Source organism: Lepidothrix coronata, unplaced genomic scaffold (genome assembly GCF_001604755.1).
Source record: "Lepidothrix coronata isolate B3197 unplaced genomic scaffold, Lepidothrix_coronata-1.0 Scaffold306, whole genome shotgun sequence".
NCBI lineage: Eukaryota > Metazoa > Chordata > Aves > Passeriformes > Pipridae > Lepidothrix > Lepidothrix coronata.
This window is the reverse complement of record NW_016690486.1, coordinates 458,830-470,855: the sequence shown is the minus strand read 5'-3', so window position 1 is coordinate 470,855 and position 12,026 is coordinate 458,830. Positions and strand designations below refer to the sequence as shown.

The 12,026-nt window shown below is 37.1% G+C and overlaps 1 protein-coding gene across 9 annotated transcripts in view; it reads left to right on the top strand.

The window, feature by feature from the left end:
• Positions 1-12,026, top strand: part of ULK4 (unc-51 like kinase 4) — a 236,108-nt gene that overhangs the window by 157,273 nt on the left and 66,809 nt on the right. The window lies entirely within an intron of this gene.

The following is a 12,026-nucleotide window of genomic DNA, read 5'->3' as shown; positions in this document are numbered from 1 at the left end:
AATCTGGGAAGTTTTGGGGTTTTTTCATTACCACCCACCTTTCAAAAATATAAGGAAAAGAAACCTCTTGTTCACCTGCATCCATTAGTTTCAACTTGTCTTATCTTTCCTGAGGGCCTTTCTTTCTTTGCTTATCATATTGCAGGTTGCTTACTCAAAAATCTCTCATCCCAATTCCTGTGAGTCTTGGCAAAAATCCAATAAAGTGTTGTTAATGGATTTATTCACAGTTTTAAAAGATCATATTTCCTAGCTAACATACCAATATTGTGACATAAAGCTTTTTAGCCAATGATGCAGCCATGAAATATGACTTATTTCACTGGATGACAACAGAACTAATGCTACTATATGTATTATATAAAGATTGAAAAAAATGGTAAAATTATCCATGATGTCTGAACAGTCTTTCCAATACACACTTTTGCTGAATAAACACAAACAGATATAGTATATTTTGATCGCATCACCCAACCCAGAATGACATGAAGTTGTGGGTTTATGGCTTTATTTATCTTACTAGAAAAAGCTTTAACTGTTACTTACTATGCATTTTCTTCAGAAATTACATTGAATGTTGTTGAGTTCAGAGAGCATGTGGTTCAAACACCAACACTAGAAGATGAATTGAGAGGCAGCATTTTTTATATACTGTGAGGGAAAAGTCATAAGCAAGATAAGGAAAAGGTAGATAGACTACCCAAAGGAACAGATCAACAAGGCAAGCTTGCAGGTTTTGACAAAAGGTATAGGAAGAACAGCATTACTTACAAAATTTTCCTTGCCTAGACTATGGGTCAGGCAATCACTCAGACTGAGTGTGAGCATTATGGGATCAGCCCAGATTCACAGATACTCAGTCTGGGCTGAGTGCAAGAATTAACTGGGGGGCTCTGCCTATTGCCCTGAGAAAAAAACTGTGTTCATGAAAGGTGTGCCTGCGGTCAGGCTTGTAACTGGCTACAATAACACATCCAGAAGGCACTAAGTGACAATTCTTTGGAGTAGCCTCCTTAATGTGGTTCCATCAAGCTGGTCAGTGTTGGTGCTGCCTGTGACACCCAGGACCCCAGGCTGAACTCTCCCAGTTCAGTGCAGTATTCTGGCTGGGCAAGTTGAGCAAAATGTTTGAACTCTACCTGTGGTGAAATTGCTTGTCTTGGAAACTTAACTATACATCTCTCATTTCTTGTATTTACTTGCTGCAGCTTCTCTCCAATTCTTGCTTAATTTTTTGACTGTCCAGTTTCACAAATATTAATTCCTTTGGCCTTCTCAACAGAGCTGCATTTACTTGGCATAGATCCATATTCATTAGGCCCAGACTTCACTTTTTGTAGCCTACTTCTGAAGTCCCTCTCCCTTAAAGTACAATCTTCATTAAGCCTAGTCTGTTCTCTTTCTAGAAATGTTGATAAACAAAGGCAAAGGACGAGCTAGTTCAAACAGAGGAGAATGAAAGTTCTGAGCAGATCTCAGCTATTTGCTGGTAGGAACTGCATATTGGTTCCATCTGGAAAAGTGCATTCCTGTACTGAACTCATCAGGCATCCCTAAAGCTGTTTGACATGCTAACAGTCTCTCTGAACCAGAAGTGTTTCTCGCATAAACAGAGGGAAGCCCCATCAAATATGCCCTGATACCACCAATCTGTAGGATATCTATTACAATCCTGAATCCTAGATGGAAGCAGTGACCTGTGTTGAATCTGTTGCAGAGTATATTGTCTTAGAAAATGCTGGGGATATTACTTAATTGTTTCAAGGTACTGTTAAATTCTATCATCCTTGATGTTTGTCTCTTCACTTGAGATAACATGGGGGAGGAACAAAGAAACATGAGTCCTTTATTGTAAACTACCTTGTCCCCCCACCCACATTATCTTGTCACACAAAAAGATTGAACTGGATTTCCTTGCCTGAACTTGCTTTCTCGAATCAGTGGTCTGGGCATAAGCAGGCTGAAAGAGAAATGTAGGTGCGTAGCGGTAGTGCCCAAGGCACATAAGAAGTGACACATGAAGCACACCCTGGGATAGGATGATGGAGGCTCCTTGTGTTAGAGCAAGTTGGTAAACCTACTTTGGCCCTGTATGTACATTAATACCTAATAAACACTTATACCCAGCAGAGCAGGCATGGTGGAGAAAAAGGAAATGGTACTGTCATGGTTTAACCATGGTTGGCAACTAGGCACCACACAGCCATTCACTTAATCCCCCCCACCCAGTGCTGTGGGGAGAGAATTTTAAGGGTAAAAATGAGAAAGGAATTTATGGGTTGACATAAAAACAGTTTAATAGTTGAAAAGGTAGAATAAGAATAATTTTAAAAATTGTTAGGAAAAGAGAGAAAGAAAACAACCAACCAAGCAAACCAGAGACAGAGGAAAACAAAACTCAAGAAGAACAAGTGATGCAAATGGAAACAATTGCTCAATACTATCTAACCAATGCCCAGACAGTCCAGGAGCAGTGTCTGCCCTGCCAATCTCCCCTCCAGTTTTATCACTGAGCATGACAACAATATCGTATGGAATATCCCTTTGGTTAGTTGTTCCAGCTGTGTCCCTTCCCAACTTCTTGTGCACTCCCGTTCTGTTTGTTAGTGGGGTGTGATGGGGAGTAGAAAAGCCCTTGACTCTGTGTAAGCCCTGCTCAGCAATGACCAAAACATCCCTGTGTTATCAACACTGTGTTCAGCACAAAACCAAACCAAAGACCCTTGCAAGCTACTGTGAAGAAATTTAACTCTATCCCAGCCAAAACCAGTACGAAATGATTGCTTACATGCTAAGTTTCTTTTGCTGTTCTGTTGCACATCTTCACAAGGCATACACTTAAAAGTATCCTATCTCTCTAAATCACCGTTTTCTGTTATGTGGCGGCCATCTCTATCACTGTAATTGTATCAATGTTCTTAACTTCTGTTTCACTCTGAAGAAGTTGTTGCAGTTGAGCAAAGCAGAATTCTGATTCTCAGTTAAAGCATCGGATCAACCACAGGATTAACTGCAGTTTGTTGTTGGGAGGGTGGTATAGTTCCCTGTTTTTGTTTCAAAACTGGGTGGTTTGGGCCAAGATCGCCTAGTAGGCCAAACCGTTCCATGTGATCTCCTTCCGGTGCTTATACAGAAGTTTCACCAAGAGTCTGAGCCAGTCTGTTGGCATACTCACACAGACTTCACAACTCCCAGCATAGAAAATGTACAAGTTGTCCAAAACCCAGTGTCATTAGACCCATGTTCCTACTGTGTGGGTCCTATTGAGATAGGGAAGACAAGGTAAGGAGCACAGAATTCAGACACACACAGGTTTGCTATTCTTTCAGAGCTAGGACTCCTTCTTGATTAAGTAAGCTGAGCTGTTGAAGTCAAGATAGTTGGGATCAGGTAGCTGTACTGACAGAAAATGAAGACTCTGTTGGTCTAGGTTGTACTAATGACAAATATTAGGTAAGGCACTTCTGGTATAGCCAGCATATAGCCAGTGACAGCATGATCACAGTGTGATGGGTTTCAGCTCAAAGATCCCAGTGATAGGATTGAAAATCATGGATAGGTCAGAATAGAACAAGTATACATGCAAATAAAACAAGACATATGCCTGAGCCAGTTATTAAGAAGGATAGCATCATCTGAGGTGAAAAGTTGGATTTTAGAGATTTAATTGGGTGTGGCATTATTTGTATGGTCAAATGATAGCAAATTAGAGAGTCTGCTGGTCAAAGTTATCCCAACACTTACTTAGAAAATAGTTGACCTAACAGTCTACAAAATATATCTGGTCATAGCTACAAAACCTGATTTACTATCATGTAGTATCCTGACCTCTGTCTAAGCCCTTTGATCATGTAAGTGCACATACACCAAAGCCACTTCAGACAGTTGCAATTACTGGTTGTCAGCTTTCATTTCTGTTGTAAACTTAATTGATGAATAACACAGGATGTTACAGGAAATTGTGGTATAGATTCAATTTTATTGTAATAACCAGCAGCAAATTCCACTTAGTGGATACTCTAGCCTTTGCTTTTGGTCTTTGGTGTAGTTGTAACAATAGTAGAAGAGTATCACTTGAAAATCCAAGTATTTGTACTAAGTTTTCATCCTATGGCAGACTGATGTAAATAGACCGATAGGAATAGGAATAAATATTTAATATCTTTTCTTACATGTGTGACTTTTCAGTAGGGAAATGTATAGAGCTTTTACCCTTATCATTTGCTGAATATATGTGGGAACAGTATTCAACTGTGGTTTATTTCTGCAATTTAAATCTGAAAACTTAAGAGAATTTTCTGAAGCCAAGTTCATTGGTTCTTATCACTCCCAGTCCAGGGCCTCTTGAAGGCCTAGCTAGAGCAATTAGTCCTGGTAATGTCATTCAAAGCTGTTGAATGCTGTCAGTTTGTGACAACAGTTTAGGGTTGTATCTGCATTCTGAGGCTGTTCATATCTGCTTTGTACAGGTTTTGTCAAAAAGGCAGCTCTCAAAGATTGAATGTGGTCTCTCAAGGATTTTGGTAGAAGGGAAAGTTGATGTCAAAGCAGAAGCACGTCAAGATATTTGAAGTAGATAAACAGGATTTAATCTTGTGTGACAGGAAGTCTATTATTAAAATAATAATCTCTTTAGAAGAGTTTCTAGTTCTAAATTAAACCCAGGATATAAATTCCTCTGTATTTTATCACATGGTGATTGTTGCAGACTTGATCTTTCAGAGCAGTAAATCAAAATTCTTTATTGAATCTTTACTGACTCTGAATCTTACTGAATGCAAAGAATTCCTAAATATAACAGATTTTAATCTAGTGAAGAACTTTGTCTAATTTTTGGCATTAATTTGAGGACCCCATGCAGTCTTTATGTATGTATGTACATACATTATGTATGTAATGTACATACACTGTACATTAACCCACAACTTGACATTCTCCCATGTAACTGTGAAGCAGCAATTGCCAATATCTCAGACTGGCTTTAAAGAAGGTTTTAAAGACTGTTGTCTTCTCAAAGAGTAGTGTCCTGTTAGATATTCCTGTTCCTCATAGAGAAAATTAAAACCTGCTGTTTGGAAAACATCCTAAGCATCATCTCCCTCTGTCTGACAAAACCAAGGGATTTTATTTTACTTGACACTTTGTAAGGGATAAAATAGGGTGTATTGGGATCTGACTTAGAAGTATAGCATGCTGTAGAATTACAGAGCTTTATAAAACAAACTACAAGCTCTAATGTATCTCTGACATGTGGGTAAACATATCTAACTGAAAAGTTGCTATAGAGTTTGCTTAATAACAGCTGTAATAGTCAATCCAGACAATATGGTTTTGTCATATTAGAGTTTTGGTTTATTTAATTTTTTTTTCCTTTTTTTTGGTGATGGAATGTTGTGCTTGCAAGTACTGCACAACTGACATATTAAAAACCTGTATGAAGAAAAATGCTTAAATCCACATGAAAAGAATGAGTTAGGTGTTTAATATATGCACAGTTGGTGACAGAAATATTTTAAATGTATACCCTGGGAAGTCACTATATTATTTCCATCTTTATCTATCCCTCCCCAAGTCTTCCAGCTAGAAGGGTCATTCAAGTATGTGAATCTGCTTCAAGTAGGGTTAGTGCAGCCTACCTATTTGAACAGTTTAAAGCAGCCTAGCATGACTTTTTTGGGGAAACTGGGGAATATTCGCATCCTCTCTGTCTCATGCACACTCGCACTACTGTAGGGGTAGTACCCTTGAACAATTGATCACGAGCAAACCCCTGGGAAGAACTAGTGTTTGCTGTCAACAGAGCGATTTGCAAAATGATTGGCTGTCAGGCAGCCTCAGCCTTGTACTCCACTGTACTGTCAGCTACCTCTTGGGATGGCAGCACTAGGTTTTACAGGCATCAAGAGGCTTATGGGCCCCGATTACCAAAAAACCAGCCTATTTGAGATGTACATAACATATATGAATGACAGAACTGGCAGCAAATCTTATGACTGCTGGGTGCTAAAATCCTTCTCTGAAGAGAGAATACTTAAAAAAAAAAGTTTCCTTTATGTCTAGTCTCACAAGCCACCCGATACAAGCATTTAAAGTTTGCATCTTCAGTGGATCCTACCTTTCTGTTATATTTTTCACTTGTCTTTTTGTAGCAAATGTCCAATTATATTCATCTACTTAGAGACTGTAAGAAGCAGATAGTATTTTTAGAGACTGTGGTACCCAACAGCTTGTTATCCAAACAAATCAAAACTGACTGCTCACACGAGACACTATTAATGTCTTATCAACACTTTGAATAGATCCCTTGAATGTTATTACAGTCCTTAGTTATGTAGTTTTCACTCACATAAATTTTGGAAAAAATTTTTATTAGTTCTGATATAAGTAGAAAGAATTTGAATGTTCTTAAAACTATCTTCCAAGGGAAATTACCTTCTGATCTTTCATTCCATCCCTGTTGAACAAGTTCATGTTCATGTTCAATGGGTTGTACTCCTAGGAATGAGGACTATCTTGGTAAATCTTGTCTAGAACAAAATTCCCTGCCTTCAAAACTTTGATGCTATGTACCCGTATGTGCTGTGAACTAAGTTTCAAACAGCTTGGATATCTTTTCTGAATTAATTATAGAATGGTTGAGTCAATCTGACACAAAACCTGAATTCAGATGAAATTTTGTCACAGAAATCTTAACAAGATCCTTAGATGAGAAGCTCCCTTTTTTATTTTTCATTTTTTCTTTTTTCATTAATTTTTTTCATTTTCAAAAGAAGCAGCAAATCAGAAACTCTCAAGGGATCAGTGATTATACTTTCAGAAATACTCCTCCTCTGTGTACGTTATTCTAACCACATTTTTTCATGGAGAACAACCACAGTCTAGCCTAGTTGGTATAATTTGTTATATTTCATTATTTTTGTATTGACCAGTCAAGCATATGCAGCACTACGTGATTTTATTTTTTCTAAATAGTTCAAGTTGCGTTTTTACTATCCTTTATTACATTCAGATACTTTTTCTTATGAGAGAATTCACTTGGTTTTCTATCTTTTAGTTGGCTGATCTATACACCTGCTCGTCTTAATAACCTATGTGTTTGTTCCATACATTAAATTATAGAAAAAGTAGATTTCTCTGTTGGCAGGATTCTCTTTGGTTGAGAAGAGTTTGATATGGTTCCCTGGGGAGTCTCCAGTTCTGTACCCTTTTTTCACAAGTGAAAGGTGGCACCTCTAAATTGACTTCTAACAATAACAGCTAAATGCTGCCAGTCCTGGAAAAAGCAAAATAGACCAATGTCGTGCTTTGACTCAAAGCAGAAACATATTGCCACTGAGAATGTCAGGTCAGTATTCCTCTCAGGCATCCACACTTTGCAGTCAGTCCATTTCCAACCTATCTGGACTAAAGGTTATAACCGGCTTTTCTTCCCTGGTTGTCATCATCCTTACCACACCCATTTTGCTGTGTGTGAGGACAGGACTCCCTGCTTGGGCACTGTTGGTGAGTGCCCTACCTTCCATGTGTGTAGGAAAAGCTGAACCACAGACTCTTCCCACAGAGGGAAGTTCTGGAGAGCCTTGACCACTTCAGTATGACAAATTCAAATGAGATTTTTATCCCTCAAACCTATTCTTTAGTCATAAAATGTCTAGTCACTCTACCAGTAGTAGGAATAGACTATTCAGCATGTGCAAAATTTTCTTCTTTAGTCGCTTTTCATTTTTAAGATCAGAATAGAAAATCATTTTCAGGGTAGCAGTCATGCAATTGATCTGCTCAACAGCTGTATCATTGTCTTTCCACTTGATCTAACATTTGTAACTCACCAAATTTTGAAATCGTTGACAATCTAATTTGCTATTCTAGTTTAGTCTTACCTCAATATTATAATACTAAGACAAATAGTACCTAAAACAAAACCAGTAACAAGTAATAAACAAAAATTAAAGGCAACGCGCCTCCTTTAAAAATGCTATTACCCTAAAGTTTTGTTGTCTAGTTCAGTTGTTCAAAACAGGAAAATTTGAGTAGTAGTGCTGTGATGCAAAGAATGCAAATTGAATCCCAGGTTTATGTAGGTAAATAAGGTTTTATGAAGAATGTTTATGACATCATGGATTATCTTAAGTGCTCAGGTACTGAGGAACTCATTCCTGTGTGCTAGAATCTATCATGATACAGTCCTGTGTTCCTTTTTAGCAATATTTTTGAGTTTTAGCATTAAAATGTAAAAGATTATAAAATATGGTTTCTATTTAATCTGTTAATATCGCAGGTCCACTCTGTAAGTAAAAGAAGGAAGAAAAGTCTAGTGAATATGTATTTGGTAATATCCCTGGGGATTCAGTTGCGTAGGTGTGATACAAATGGGGAAAATGGCTCTCCAGAGAGAAATGTGTGGAGACGAACAGAGAGAAACCTTTTTGCCAGGCTGGGGGGGTTTGCTGCTGGCTGCTTGGCTGTGCGGTGGCATTGTTCGGAGGAAGTGCACCTGTTCTAACATTTTCTTCAGCTGGAAGCAGACAGGTTTGTTGAATGCTCTAATTGCTGGTAGGCATGAAAGGATTGCCTAGAAGATTGCTTCCTAGGCTGTCCTTTGATGTTTCGTATGATTGGGAAGTGAAGACTTTTTTTCCTTTATCCATCTTACTAATAGGTGAGAATAAAATCTCTCTTCTCAGCTTTCATTCCAGAAGATATCATGGCACATTCAGTCCGATTAGCTGTATCATGGGCCAAAAGACTCCTTTTATCTTTTGAAAAGATTTATAAAACAGAGGCATAGTCATCACAGTCCACATTCACAAAACACTATTAGCGACGTGTTCAGTTCATTGCAGGGGTCTCTGGGCAGGAGAAATACTCTTCTGTGAACACTGGGTTTGTCAAGTGCTATAAATCCATGGCTAGGAATTTTGTATACAATCATTTTAATACATGTTATGAATATTGAACTGCAGTTAGAAAAGGTTCTCTGTTTAATTGAAATTATGTTAATTTATAACCACAATAATTCTAATACAGAATGCAACTTTTGCCTTATTTTTCAGCAAAATTTGAATAGTAGAGAACTGCACCGAGGCTTGATATTTTGAAGGTCCTTCTTGTACAAATAAATATGAGGTGTGACTAGAGCACTATGAAGTATTGTAATAAATTTAGACTGTAACTAAAGCTACGAACAGTACAGTGTGATATATTTTGTTTGCAGAAATTTGCAGATTAATAGAGTAACCAAAAAACTCTGTAATAGGTTAAATGATAAGTTTTTACTTACTTACCTTAATAAGAAATGCCTAGCTGAAAGAAATTACGGTGCATTACTTTGACTTGTGTAAACTCACTAACACCTTTCTCTTGAGAAGGTGAACTATTGCCAACATACTTGGAAGTACCAGAATACTTAAATATATGTAGGTTGTCCCAGTAGAATAATCTTCCTCGATTGAATTTGGTTTACGTCTCTTCTGTGATACAGAATTTATATTCAGATCCATCACTTGCAATGTTCAGGAGTGCATGGAGTGTGTGCCTTTGAATCAGAGCCTATTTTACTTTCTAATGAAGAGTTGAGAATTCTGCATAAGAAACCTATGTCTGTTAAATATGACTCTGAAATGTAGTGTCTAAAATTTTGAAAGATAAGTATTGATTTAGGCTTTATTGGAAATTAAATTGTGGTTTTTGAATCTGTTGTAGAATTTGGGAGAAAACTTCCAAAGTATCTTCTGAAACTTAGGGATCCATATGTGATTTCTGTATTACAGAATTATGAATACAATTCCCTTTTTTTTAGAATTGAATGCTTTTTTTGCAGACTAGCTGTTCTGGGATTCAATTTTTGGAATGCTGAAACATGTCAGACTTGATCTTTATAGCTGCCTTTTTGAGTAAACTGGTTACAGTGCCAGTAGTCAAGGCTGTTAAACTTCTATTGATTTTTGTCATGGTCACAGCTTCCCAACTTTCTCTTCTGAGGACAAAGAGTGTGTATTTTGTCTTGTGGTGTAAGCAAGGAATATATTTACAACTGTGGCCTCCAATTTTCATTTTGTTGTAATGCAATGAAGTATTTTAAATACCATGCCTGGAACTTTGTTTACTTGGCCAAGTGGTCAGTCTGTGGCCTTTATCTGTGGAACCAAGTGTTTATCAGGTTTCTGTATGAATCATGAAGTGCATTAAGAAACATTTTGCACCAGTGTTTTATTTTAGATGTCTTTATTATAAAGTATTGATGTGCTAAATTTTCCAAAGGTATTTTAGGTCCAGGAAATTTTTTCCCTCACAACTTTCTAAATTTATTATGCATGTCTTTATATGTATACTTCTGTGTGAGCTTGTATCTGCTTAAATATAATTCATTAGTTCTGATGTTTTAGTTAACTAAGTAAACATGAATATCTCAGGTGTTTGGAGGCAGGGTTGCTAATATGCATACCCTTAGGATGTAAATACTTCAAGAGAATAAAATCTAGGTAATTATATTATTCATGTCTCAATGGATAGGGAGAAGGTTGAGTGTTTGGTTCACCTCCCTGTTCACCAAACAGCAGAAATGAGGCAGTTCTGAGACTCAGTCTGGTACAGTTAAGAAAATAAGCAAGTCTTGTTCAAAGCTGAAAGGGAAAAGATTGCAGATCACAGTCATGGATCCTGGTGTTTTGTTCACTACTAGTCGCTCCCTACTTAGTGCTGTAAATGCAGAGAGTACTACTGCCTAAAAAATTCTTAATGATGACCCATACAATGCAATGCCTATGTTTGAAAGTGGCCTTCTCAGTGTTCGTCTCCAAGTCACCGTCTTAAGGGTTATAAGTAAGCCATCTGGAAAGAATGGGGTGACTCATTCATTTGATGTGGCTGCTGGTTTTGTGGCCTTATACAGGGAGAAACAATGTGGACTGGGTCATAGCCCTGCAGGAAATTTTTCAGACATCTCTTTGATAGGGACAAAGTCTTGCTGGACTGTTTTCTTAGGTTTATTCTGATTTAGCCTGTTGAAAATAGTCATAGAATAACTATATATTTTGTATTAGGTAGACATACAATTACAATTATGTCTGTTTTTTTCTTCTTGGTGGGTATTGGTGGCATCACTTAAATGTGTCTCTGTGTGCTATTTCATTTTTGTATGAAGTGTTCAGAACTGCAGCAGAAATTGCACTCTGAAAATGGAAAAGGAAATTAAATGTGTGAGATTAAAGTGATTTAATTTTGAGAGCTTGATTTATTCAGACAAAACTCTGGGAAATTCAGAGCTTAGCTTGAGCTGACATCCATCAATCAAACGCTTGTGAAAAGAATAATGCTAGTAATCATAAAAATAAAAAAGATGTGAGATAGAAGCAGAGTGCAAGTCTTAATGATCTAGAACCATAACTGTATTCTAAATGAAAGGTTTTGTATTTAATTTCCTGAAGAAAGTATTAAGGGTGAGGAATAGGGGAGAAAAATATTTCATGGGAAGTTTAGTTAATGGATGGAACATCTTTCAAAGCCTGAATAGTTCAATACCCCACAACTTTGACTGCTCCTAAAAGCTGAATAGTGTAAGCACATAGTGTATTCTGTAATGTCTCATTTTAATCGTGTACTGGTGTTCGTAAAAGTATATGCAATGATTTTTTTAAAGGAGAACTTATAAAATAGATCTTTTTAATTCATTGAAATCAGTGAAATACTTCAGTAATTTCTGACAATCATGGGGACTGGAAGATGATGTACTGATATACTACAGTGTTACCCAAGTGACTGCATGGCTAATTGCCAGTGTAAAAGATGGTTTACAAACGTACTATGTTAAGAAACAAAGTATCTTTCATCCTGTATGAAACTCTGAAAGAAAAAGATTAAAATCAAATATAATAAACTCAGTCACTTTGTATTTGAAAATAAGAAAGATTCTGAACTGAATTGGTGTTGCCTTGAAACAGATTATATTTTTTCTGCTATGTCAATTGATTTGTGGTCAGGCAAGCTACAGGAGCTGATGTTGAATTCTAAAGGAGCGTAAAAAAAAC